The sequence below is a fragment of the Leucopleurus acutus genome (assembly GCF_964270905.1).
Source record: "Leucopleurus acutus genome assembly, chromosome: 4".
Classification (NCBI taxonomy): Eukaryota; Metazoa; Chordata; class Mammalia; order Artiodactyla; family Delphinidae; genus Leucopleurus; species Leucopleurus acutus.
This window is the reverse complement of record NC_139146.1, coordinates 81,239,286-81,252,099: the sequence shown is the minus strand read 5'-3', so window position 1 is coordinate 81,252,099 and position 12,814 is coordinate 81,239,286. Positions and strand designations below refer to the sequence as shown.

The 12,814-nt window shown below is 36.9% G+C and overlaps 2 pseudogenes across 2 annotated transcripts; both read right to left on the bottom strand.

Annotated features, from left to right (window-relative positions):
- Positions 1–753: 753 nt before the first annotated feature.
- On the bottom strand, positions 754–1,467 carry LOC309960797 (serine/arginine-rich splicing factor 7-like; annotated as a pseudogene). The gene has a single exon. The product of its transcript is annotated as a serine/arginine-rich splicing factor 7-like (transcript).
- Positions 1,468–10,024: 8,557 nt separating this feature from the next.
- Positions 10,025–10,784, bottom strand: LOC309961118 (large ribosomal subunit protein eL21-like; annotated as a pseudogene). Its single transcript has one exon. The product of its transcript is annotated as a large ribosomal subunit protein eL21-like (transcript).
- Positions 10,785–12,814: the final 2,030 nt, after the last annotated feature.

Sequence of the window (12,814 nt, the reverse complement as noted above, 5' to 3'; positions counted from 1 at the left end):
TTTGCATTTCTCTAATGATTAATGATGTTGAGCATTCTTTCATGTGTTTGTTGCCAATCTGTATATCTTCTTCGAAGAAATGTCTATTTAGGTCTTCTGCCCATTTTTGGATTGGGTTGTTTGTTTTTTTGTTATTGAACTGCATGAGCTGCTTGTAAATTTTGGAGATTAAACCTTTGTCAGTTGCTTCATTTGCAAATACTTCTCCCATTCTGAGGGTTGCTTAGACATAAAAAGAAATGAAATTGAGCTATTTGTAATGAGGTGGAAGGACCTAGAGTCTGTCATACAGAGTGAAGTAAGTCAGAAAGAGAAAGACAAATACCGTATGCTAACACATATGTATGGAATTTAAGAAAAAAAAATGTCATGAAGAACTTAGGGGTAAGACAAGAATAAAGACACAGACCTACTAGAGAATGGACTTAAGGATATGGGGAAGGAGAAGGGTAAGCTGTGACAAAGCGAGAGAGAGGCATGGACATATATACACTACCAAACGTAAAATAGATAGCTAGTGGGAAGCAGCCGCATAGCACAGGGAGATCAGCTGAGTGCTTTGTGACCACTTAGAGGGGTGGGATAGGGAGGGTGGGAGGGAGGGAAACGCAAGAGGGAAGAGATACGGGAACATATGTATATGTATAACTGATTCACTTTGTTATAAAGCAGAAACTAACACACCATTGTAAAGCAATTATACTCCAATAAAGATGTAAAAAAAAAAAAAAAAAAAAGATGAACTTGAGAGCTTCAGTCCACTGTTTCAGGACTTGCACTTCTTCACGGACTTCCTGATGGGGAAGGACTTCTTTTCGGAGATAGAGATCTGGACTTCGATCAGCTGCTTCTTGGTTGTGAAAGAGACCTGGATCTTGATCTCGACCTGGACCGTGATTGGAAATACCTCGATCCTTTTATAGAACCAGACCTAGATCGTCTGAGTGAAGCTGTTCTTGATCTACGAAGAGACACAGATCTAGATTGCCGAGGCGGTGCTGATCTTGACCTCCTTCCCCTGCTCCTGCTGCGAGAGCGCGAGTATCGCCTACCTCTGGATCTTTAATGTCATCTAGACCGTGACCTGCTTCTTCAGCGGCTATAGAGATGACAATCATAAGCATAACGTCCCTTTTCGCCACACTCATAGCATCTATCATTGGGATCAAAGGGACTTCGGGCAGGTGGTCTATCAAAACGAGATCTCCGAGGCATGCCTGTTGATATTTCAACTCTCACTGGGGAACCACAAATCACTTTCCCATCCAGGCCTCGCACTGCATCTTCTGCATCTCTAGGATCTTCAAATTCCACAAAGGCAAATCCTGGAGGATTTCTGGCAATCCACACAGTTCTTAAGGGACCATAATAACTGAAAGCCCTTTCTAACTCTCCTTTGCCAGCACCAGTTCCCAGGTTACCAGCATACACCTTGGTTTCTCTTCCGTACCGCCCATAACGTGACATGATAACTGGCCTGCGAGCTCGGCTCTTTCAGCTCGCAGCGCCCAGAGATCGATTACTACAAAACCTACAATGCAGCCACACTCACCAACGGTCCTGGCGGCACTCAAGACTACCAAGTTTTAAACTACTTTTGATGGCTTATATTAGGAAGCCTTGTCAGAATAAAGGGAACGCGAACTCTGATTGATTAGTGTTGTCTGGTACATAGTCAACTGCCTTAGGCCAAGGGTTGTGTTTTTTTTTTCTGTTTTGTTTTGTTTCATTTGCGGTATGCGGGCCTCTCACTGTTGTGGCCTCTCCCGTTGCGGAGCACAGGCTCCAGACGCACAGGCTCAGCGGCCATGGCTCATGGGCCCAGCCGCTCCGTGGCATGTGGGATCCTCCTGGACCGGGGCACAAACCCGTGTCCCCTGCATCAGCAGGCGGACTCTCAACCACTGCGCCACCAGGGAAGCCCATACCTTATGTTTTATTGATACATGTACATTAGGAAAATGCTGCTGGATTGATCAGAATTTATGGGATTTAAGCCATGATTTAATATAACTCAGGATGATGAAGTTATGAACATGTCATAGATGTGTCCATATTGAGAAAACCTATCAATATAAAAACCTGCCAATGGTAAGTCTTATATAAATTGAAATTAAGGCTTTTCTGTAAATCCTGGTATTTAGTTATACTATGCTATCAACAAAATACTTGCCAGATAGTTATTTCTATAACTTGTACACCATTGCCCAGTGCTGGGCTTCAGTTATGTCTCTACATCCTCTTTCTTTGTCACTTTTACTTTAAATATGTTTCCGACTGTTCAATGTTTTCTATGGTATTTTACCATCAAGATGTTTCAAAATTTTAATCTAGCAAATTTATCAGTTTTTTCCTTGTGATATAATTTTCAGGAACTAGAAGGCTCAAAAAGCCCTTTCTGATCTGAGATCAGTGTTTTCTAGATTTTTAATTCATTTGTTTATTGTTCATTTGTTTATGAATTTTACTTTCAACACTTTAATTCATCTGGAGTTTGGGTGTTTTGGATACAACCATGGTCTGATTTGATTTTTTATTTTTAAGTACACTTTTTTCATATATTTGTTGAAAAGTGTATTTCATTCCTAATAGTTTATAATGATATTTTTATTATATACTAAGAATATGATAAATAAAATATATGTATATATTTTACTTTGTTTTGTGACAATTCGTTCTGTTTTACTGATCTGGTTTCTAAACCTTGCTCAGTACTATGATTTTTCATAATTGCATTATTTTATTTTTATAACATGATGACATGTTTTATGTTTGGTAGTGCAAATCTATCCTTGTTACAATTTAAAAACATCTTAATATTCTGTTCTTACTATTTGTCCTGTTAATTTTGAGAATTGAGTTGAAGATGGGAAAAAATTGGCATTTCATTGGCTTTACACTAAGCCAATAAACTAATTTGGAATTAACTGATATTTTTAAAACATTCTATTTTTCATCCAAGAATATGTCATGTGTCTCCAATCATTAAAATCTTTTCTCAAATATCTCAAGAAAATTGTGTGAAGAGCTTCAAATAAATATTATGAATATTTTAGAGTAATTTCCAAGTATTTACAGTTTATTTTGGGTAGTGACTGTTATTGTTTCTACATTTCAACTTCTGGCATACAAAAATGCATTTTGATTTTGTGTATCTGTCTTAACCGTAATCCACATAGTAAATGTTCTTATTATTTCCAAGAATTTTTGGTTTCTTCTCTTTGGTTTTCTAATGTTTAATTGTGGCAGAGACTATTTTTCTCCTACCCAATGGTCATCCTCCTCTCTCTTACTAAAAAATCTCTAATGTTATTTAATATATCAATGCAGCTTTAAAAACTGTCTTTCAGCCTCACTTGGAGAGTAGAGATGATCATGGGACATAGTCTGTATAAGTAGAAAATTTTAAATGCACTTTCCAGGAAAAAATAGTTAAATAACAGGGCAGACTCACCTAGCCATGATTTTTTTTGTTGTTGTTCTTTCCCTTTGTCCTGATCCTTCCTGCCCATTAGCTATCTTGAAAACATTAACAACAATCACATACTAAGGAAGATGGAGCAAAAACTAGAAGAGGCCGCATTCTCTGATGATGTCAGGAAAACTCATATCAATAGTGAAGTTCCTACCCCTAATATTCTTTTATGTGCAACAATAATAATAATAATAATAAATATTAATTTTGTGTGATCCATTGTTTTTCAGGACTCTCAGGTGAGATGGAATTTTGAACAAATATAATACCTATATTATTTGGAAATAATGACAATTTTTTTAACAACTTACTGTGTACAATCTTATTATATTGGCAGGGCTTTACAGACCCTGTTAAATAAAAATGGTGACAGCTTCTTGGATCTAGAACTCAGTTCAAACACATTTCCAAATCTATTTGAGTCTTGCTGGCCTATATACTGATCCCCAATATTTAACATACTCTGGCTCACTTATTGGTGGGCATCCGTAGAACTAACAGGTCCCTGTATTTGTTGCCATACTCAAATCCCAAGCTCTGGCTCTACCTTGCAGAGGTCACTATTCAGTCATATTCAAAGCAATTGCAGTGACCTCACTTTGACCCTTCTTTCATGTGTAACTGCAGCCAGTGTGAAAGAAAGTAACAGAGAATCATGATGGAGAATGAGGTGTTATTTACAATAGCCTGATCAATGGTTTGGAAGTGACATAGAATTCTACTACTATTTGAAGTTTAAAAATAATGTTGCTGAAAGAAAAGTAAAACCTGTGATAGAAATGTGAAAAATTGTATCAAGAAAGTGAGATAAAAGCTACCATTTAGCCTTTTATAAAAAGGTTTCAGGAAATTATATATGGTCATGAAAATATGGTGTTTCAAAAGACACTTTCAAAAGAAATAGTACAAAACTATTTTTGGAAGCACTTTTGTGATTATGAAAGAGAATTATTCCCTACAGAACAATGCACCTAGCATGGATGAAATGGGAAAATTATTTTTTACATGTAACTTCTTCTATGATTATCAATAAGAGCAAATATTAAAGTATAAAACAGAAAAAAACTCAATCAGATAAGTTTATTAAGAGCAATGGTCTGAAAAATATGAGTTTCAATATCTGATATGTTGAAACTCTTAATCAAATACCATAAAATAAATGTAATAGTAATTTTATGAAAGCAAAGAAATATGATAAAATTTATAAGAACTAACAGAAATTACATAAAACAGAGTAAGATATGCATGAAGCCATAGTTTGGTTAGAGGAATAATGATTAAAAGCCAATAATAATAAGAAAGTATAATGGCTAATGATATATATAAAAATATGGTACATGGATAATTCATTTGTGGCTGTTAGAAATTTGTTATTTCAAAACCTGGTTTATTTTCATTTCCATTCAATACTCTTTTCTCGTCCCTCAAAAGGACATTGGAGAAAAAGAATACTACATTGTAATCTTCAATACTGAAATAATTCTATACCTGGAATCAGAAAGAGAGAAAAAAAAAAAGACCAGCAATTATTCATGAATTAAGAAAACTGATATCTCTTTTCTCAGCTAGGGAAGAATTAAACTAGGCTGAAAATTAATGAGAAGAGCTGTAATAAAAAACAAGTGAGAGCCCATGTCTTTTGCTCAAATCTATTCTATCCCACTACCCCCCTCAACTCCTGCCAGGGAAGGAAGGCAAGAAAGATATGCAAGGTTAGCCCAGGAAAGATATCTGCTGAGTACAGAGTGACAGAATTGACATCTGGTGATTTCCATCTTGCTATTTCTAAGTATATTTTGGCCTGTCTACAGGCTAGCTCTGTGTATGGTTGAAGATGGCTACTATATTTCCATCCATCTTCAAATGCCCATTCCAGACAATGCCCACAGGAAATGTGTCTCTTTTTCAGAAATCCTCAGTCTCCTTCCTGTCATATCTCAACAGCTTGAATTTTTTCTGATGTCCAAAACTAATGCACTTGTCCTGAAGAATGAAACCATTGAGATAAGGCTTAAGCCAATGGGGCAAATGATACACTAGACACTGGCATCCCCGGGAAAGGATATTAATGGGTTTTGTTGCTTTTTTTTTCAATCAGATGTTAGTAAACAACATAATGACATTAGTATTGTTTAATTCTGTGCCTACCACAAAATCTTGTAAGGATGATTTTTCTTCCCATGTTGCTTGTCTACAGGGAGATAACGTATAAGACAGAAGTGTCTTGGCCCTTTCACAGTTATTCCTCACTCTAAAATAATAAATTTTCTTGTTGATTTCATTAAAAGAGAGCAAGGAATAGAGTGTCGCAGCCAAAAATTCCTAAAGCCAGCTTTCTCAGACAAACCTCCTCCAAGGATGTTTCCCAGGAGACTATGTACAAGGTGGGAATAGAAAGAGAAATAAAAGTATGAGATGATTAGGTGGGCCAGTATCAAATGCTTTCCAAAGCAGAGCTCAAGTAAAGCTAATACGGGGTTTCTCTCTAGGTCTAATTCTAAGTGAAAATATTGGGATTATACCATGTTCTGGTCAGCTCTGTGCTGTAAGAACTTGAAATTTGACAAGATTCTTAGAGAGAAATTGTGGATGCCATTGACTCTGTTCATGGTAAGTGTAGGAATATATATTCGGATACTACATGTCATTGAATCCAAGAAGCCATTAATTTTTGAATATACCATTACTTCATGTACCACTAAGAAAATAAAGCTACCAGTCAAATCATGGCATCATTGCCAAGAACTGTAAAGGGTCCACAAGTTTACTCTATTTGGAACCTAACAAGTTAGCTTTCCACAGCTTCATGAAAGCTGGTAGAAGACATGAGATTCCTGGGTTAGAGATGAAGAGTTTATTACTCACAACATTAGCAATAGCCAGAGTACCCTCATTCTTGTGCCAATTCCCCAGCTGCCAATTCCCATAGGGCAACGTAAGAGAGTCATATGACACCTGTTTACATAGTGGACTGCATTACCATAGAGGAAGATGTTGCATTCCAAAATTACAGATATTGTTAATAAGTTAAATACTTGCCTTATATAAAGTGGCTAACAAACAGCAGAACAGGTGGGTTTGAGGATGCAAGTGCCAACAGTAAATGAAGGGAATATGGACAAACAGTGAGAAAACATTCAGAAAGTGAAACTGTAGTCCCAAAAGGCAAATGTATTTTAATTTTCAACCTAGCATTTAGATGAGCCCAAACTAGTAAACAGACATATAACCTCTTTTATAAATTAAGGCATGGAAAATTTTGGTCCAAATCCAACCAGGAGCAATTAAGAAGTTCCTAACTTAGACTAAACAACTAATTAATTCAATTGGCTAACCAAATGCTCTGTTAACAAGCACAATGAAATTATATGTGAAGGAAGGATCAAATAAATGAATAAGCATATAGACAATTAAGTACAGTTCTGTAATTTAGCCTGTAAATCTTTTATCACAATTGGTGAGATATGCTGTACTGCTGTCTGATTGCTACAAATCTTTTTAGTATTTTTACTTTCTATGTTTTATCAAATCCAGTAGATTTCAAATAATTATATAACATTTCAAAGTAAATATAGATCATTTATGGTTGAATTTTAAAAATTTTATAATTAAGTTACTTCTCCATAATTTCTTCAAATGTTCACCCAAAATTGGTTATATTTTGAATGCACCAGTGACACATTTCCAAGTTGTGAGCTTATTAAACCAAGAGCATTACGTTGGTTATTTGTTTTATCCTGCTTTATCATTTACATTAAATGTAAACCCAAAATATCATTGCTTAAGTTACCTTTTTCTACAATGTTTTCTTCTAAAGGAAAATATCTTTAACAGTTTTAAGTATTGCTAAAAATTATTTTTATTTTTTAAATGTCATCCAATATCCATCACAGATAGTAACCTTTTATATTAGGTGACAGCTGTATTGACAATCTTCACAGTACATTTATAAAAATATGTCACCATAACATATACCTGAACATATATAAGAGTATATACACATTGGGAAAAGATTTTTAAATAAAAATTAACCCAATATTCAGTTTATCATCATACTTTATAGAATTGTTTTACAGAAATTTTAAGGACATCACTAATAGCCATAAAAAATGTCATTCATAACTATAGAAACTTTCAAAGATAAGATTATCTTTTCTAAATATAACGGTACCCTCAGCATCTGTATGTCAGCTCTTGTCTTTGGTTGTAGATATGGTCTTACTAGAAATCAAGAAAATGATGCTTCCAATTAAGGTTATTATTTAGGAAGTCAAAACCTCTTGGCATGAGTGTGTCTCAATACTTTTAATGTTCGTAACACTCAGATCTCTAGTAATTTATCATCTGTATTCCTTTTCTTTCCTACTAGTGGTATCCATCTCCATCAATTATTCTTTTTTTATTTTTTTTTATTTTTTTCTGCGGTATGCGAGCTTCTCACTGTTGTGGCCTCTCCCGTTGCAGAGCACAGGCTCCGGACGCGCAGGCTCAGCAGCCATGGCTCACAGGCCCAGCCGCTCCGCGGCATGTGGGATCTTCCCGGACTGGGGCACGAACCCGTGTCCCCTGCATCGGCAGTCGGACTCTCAACCACTGAGCCACCAGGGAAGCCCTATCAATTATTCTTTAAAACAGCCGTTTCAAAATAGATTGCTTTCTATTTCGACATTGTACAGTCCAGAAGGGCACAGTCCTGTCAATACGACAAGAAAAGAAAGGAGCAGGAAAACAGACACACAGACAAACACGAAACACACACATGCACCACACAGAGTCACAAGACAATATCAAAGGTAGCCACAAAAAAAAAATTTAGTTTTGCTAATTCCGCACTCCCCAATATTAAAAATTCATACTTAGCTGCCTCCCTTCCACTAACTAAATACCCTGAGGAATAAAATGATCCTTAGGCAGGGTTTTTATCAGATGGAGAAAGTGGTAAATTGACAGCTTCTAAATCAAAAGGTGAGAGAAGGCAATGTGTATACCCTGGCCTAGGGCAATAGTGAGAAACTCTTATGCCAGTCCATGTAGACATCCTCATGAAAATGCACTTAAGGTTTTCCAAATGAAATCCACACTAGCCTGACAACTCCCTGCTGTGAAAGCCACAGCCCGCACAGTCTACAATTGCTACTCACAAAGTCACTGCCTCATCTGTCTTGTCAGAAAGACAACACTTCATTGAACATAGGCTTATTGAGCACTACACTTGAGCACAAAGACAAGTGATGCCTTTACAACCAGTTCCTTAAGGAAGCCATGGTGTTAAATATAAAAAATTCAGGAGGATAATTTCAAATGGCACTCTTGCGTGAAAGAACTTAGAAGCTGGTGGTGTGAAATAAACCACTTAGTAGCGTTTAAGGCTAATTCTTACCGCACTATCTCTGTGCATGTTATTCCCCTCCCTGGGAATACTCTTTCTTCTTTTCACCTGTTCTTCAGAGGCCATTTTAAAGCTCCCATCCCCTATGAAGTCTTCCCAAATGTTTTTAGCGGTATCGATTTCTCTCATCCTTGAACCTGGACTGATGGCTCACAAGGTGCATTGTACTATTCAGTCTTTTTCTAGTTATTCCACTCTCTAATTAAATTATAACTTTCTATGAAGATAAAGATCTAGCTTTATAAAAAAATTTTATGTCTTTTCTTTAGATGCCAGTGATAGAGACTTCAAAGAAAAACAAGAACCTTGTGCACGTGGAGGTTACTTTTTATTTGAAGGAGACAACCAACATGTGATGACATAAAATATATTCAGATAGTCTCAGGTGACATACAGAAACTGAAACATGGTGATGTGATGTAAGTGATGAAGGGGCATTATTTTATATTGTGAAATTAAGAAAAGCTGCTCAAAGAAAGTAATTTATGAGCTGAGTCCTAACTTATGAGAAAGAGCTGAGCAGGTATTGATCTAGAAGAGTGTGTACCAGGCAGAAGGGAGAACAAGTTATTAATTGGTGAACTGAATTTTGTTTTCTTCAGAGAGAAACACATTTAGCTGTATCTCTACAATTCAGTCCCTATTAGACTTCTGGCTTCTTTAGCCCTACCCCTAGCTCTCCAGTTTATCTTTTTAATCTCTCCAGTTATGTTTGCTTATCTTTTCCTCACCTCCAGGAGCAGTGAATAATATGAGTGGAGTTGATCTAATCTAAAGAAAAATCAAGAGGGAAGAGATTAGTGGGGGAAATGGATGTTAATAATTAATGAAAAAACAAGAAAAGGAAATAAACAGATCTGACAAACAAGGGAGGTTTTCTATGAATATGGAAGAGCAAAATGATCTGAAGAAAGCTATATCTGCTCCATTTAACACACTCTATGTTCATTGTGACTTGTTGAGCCAGAAGTGCAGCAGAATGTTTGAATCATACTGTCCTATACAGACCAGAGAGTAGTTCAAACTTCTTTTTTAGCAAGAAAAACACGAAATTTTAATAGTAAAGATATTACCTAATTAATTAGGACACAAAGTTGCTTTAAATATTTCTTTGGGGGAGGAGATACCACATTCTATTCAATTAAGAAAAAAACGAAGTCCTAACTTTTACAACTTTTACAGTCTGTGAATTCATAGGGAATAGGTTCCAGCTGTTCAGGTTCCTTTCCATTGGTGCTCACAAAGTGTGCTCCTCTGGGTGGAGCAGACTGGGGCTTCAAGTGAACCCAGGTACCTTTCTCCTTGGCTTCCTTCTTTTCTGATCATTTTCCTTCATGAGTTTCAGGAAGCTATCATGGCTCTTAGAGTGTATATGCCTGACACATACACTAATTCTCTTGGCAAGAATCTTCCCCTTAACTTCTTACAATAGTGCCAACAGCCTGCTGGGTACACTCTAGACACTTCCAGTTTTGCCATGGTAATATTTGTGGCATATCCCTTTTTGAACAGTGCCCATTCCCTCGATGTCTATAGTATCACCTTTCTTGTATATTTACATGTATGTTGCCAAAAGAACAACTCGATGTTTTCTAAAAGGCCTAGAAGACATATAGCAGGTGTCTCTCCTCTTTATCCTTGTGTTAGTCATTTTGGCAAATTACTGGAAGATGGCAGTTCCCATGAAAAGGAGCTCAAAGGTTTTTGTTTTTCTTTTTTTGAATTTTATTTATTTTTTTATACAGCAGGTCCTTATTAGTCATCAGTTTTATACAAATCAGTGTATACATGTCAATCCCAATTGCCCAATTCATCACACACACCCCCACTCCCCCACCACTTTCCCCCCTTGGTGTCCATATGTTTGTTCTCTACATCTGTGTCTCTATTTCTGTCCTGCAAACTGGTTCATCTGAACCATTTTTCTAGGTTCCACATATATGCGTTAATATACGATATCAGTTTTTCTATTTCTGACTTACTTCACTCTGTACGACAGTCTCTAGATCCATCCACGTCTCAAAAAAGGACCCAATTTCGTTCGTTTTTATGGCTAATAGTCCATTGTATATATGTACCACATCTTCTTTATCCATTAATCTGTCGATGGGCATTTAGGTTGCTTCCATGACTTAGCTATTGTAAATAGTGCTGCAATGGACATTGGGGTGCATGTGTCTTTTTTTGTTTTTGTTTTTGTGGTACGCGGGTCTCTCACTGTTGTGGCCTCTCCCGTTGCAGAGCACAGGCTCCAGATGCACAGGCTCAGCGGCCATGGCTCACGGGCACAGCCGCTCCGCGGCATGTGGGATCTTCCTGGACCGAGGCACGAACCCGTGTCTCCTGCATCGGCAGGCAGACTCTCAACCACTGAGCCACCAGGGAAGCCTGCATGTGTCTTTTTGAATTATGGTTTTTTCTGGGTATATGCCCATTAATGGGATTGCTGGATCATACGGTAATTCTATTTTTAGTTTTTTAAGGAACGTCCATACTGTTGTCCATAGTGGCTGAATCAATTTACATTCCCACCAATAGTGGATGAGAGTTCCCTTTTCTCCACACCCTCTCCAGCATTTGTTGTTTGTAGATTTTCTGATGATGCCCATTCTAACTGGTGTGAGGTGATACCTCATTGTAGTTTTGATTTGCATTTCTCTAATGATTAGTGATGTTGAGCAGCTTTTCATGTGCCTCTTGGCCATCTGAATGTCTTCTTTGGAAAAGTGTCTATTTAGGTCTTCTGCCCATTTTTGGATTGAATTGTTTGTTTTTTTAATATTGAGCTGCATGAGCTGTTTATATATTTTGGAGATTAAACCTGTGTCCGTTGATTTGTTTGCAAATGTTTTCTCGCATTCTGAGGGTTGTCTTTTCATCTTGTTTATGGTTTCCTTTGTTGTGCAGGTCCCATTTGTTTATTTTTTGTTTTATTTCCATTACTCTAGGAGGTGGATCAAAAAAGATCTTGCTGTGACTTATGTCAAAGTGTGTTCTTCCTATGTTTTCCTCTTTAACATCTTAACATCTTTATTTTAAAGTCTATTTTATCTGATATGAGTATTGCTACTCTAGCTTTCTTTTGATTTCCATTTGCATGGAATATCTTTTTCCATCCCCTCACTTTCAGTTTGTATGTGTCCCTAGGTCTGAAGTGGGTCTCTCCCACAGCATATATATGGGTCTTGTTTTTGTATCCATTCAGCAAGCCTGTGTCTTTTGGTTGGAGCATTTAATCCATTCACGTTTAAGGTAATTATCGATATGTATGTTCCTATGACCATTTTCTTAATTGTTTTGGGTTTGTTTTTGTAGGTCCCTTTCTTCTCTTGTGTTTCCCACTTAGAGAAGTTCCTTTAGCATTTGTTATAGAGCTGGTTTGGTGGTGCTGAATTCTCTTAGCTTTTGCTTGTCTGTAAAGCTTTTGATTTCTCCATCGAATCTGAATAAGATCCTTTCCTGGTAGAGTAATCTTAGTTGTAGGTTCTTCCCTTTCATTACTTTAAATATGTCATGCCACTCCCTTCTGGCTTGTAGAGTTTCTGCTGAGAAATCAGGTGTTAACCTTTGGGCATTCCCTTGTATGTTATTTGTCGTGTTTCCCTTGCTGCTTTCAATAATTTTTCTTTGTCCTTATTTTCTGTCAATTTGATTACTATGTATCTCGGCGTGTTTCTCCTTGGGTTTATCCTGTATGGGACTCACTGCGCCTCCTGGACTTGGGTGGCTATTTCCTTTCCCATTTTAGGGAAGTTTTCGACTATAATCTCTTTAAATATTTTCTCTGGTCCTTTCTCTCTGTCTTCTCCTTCTGGGCCTCCTATAATGCGAATGTTGTTGTGTTTAATGTTGTCCCAGAGGTCTCTTAGGCTGTCTTCATTTCTTTTCATTCTTTTTTCTTTATTCTGTTCCACAGCAGTAAATTCCACCATTCTGTCTTCCAGGTCACT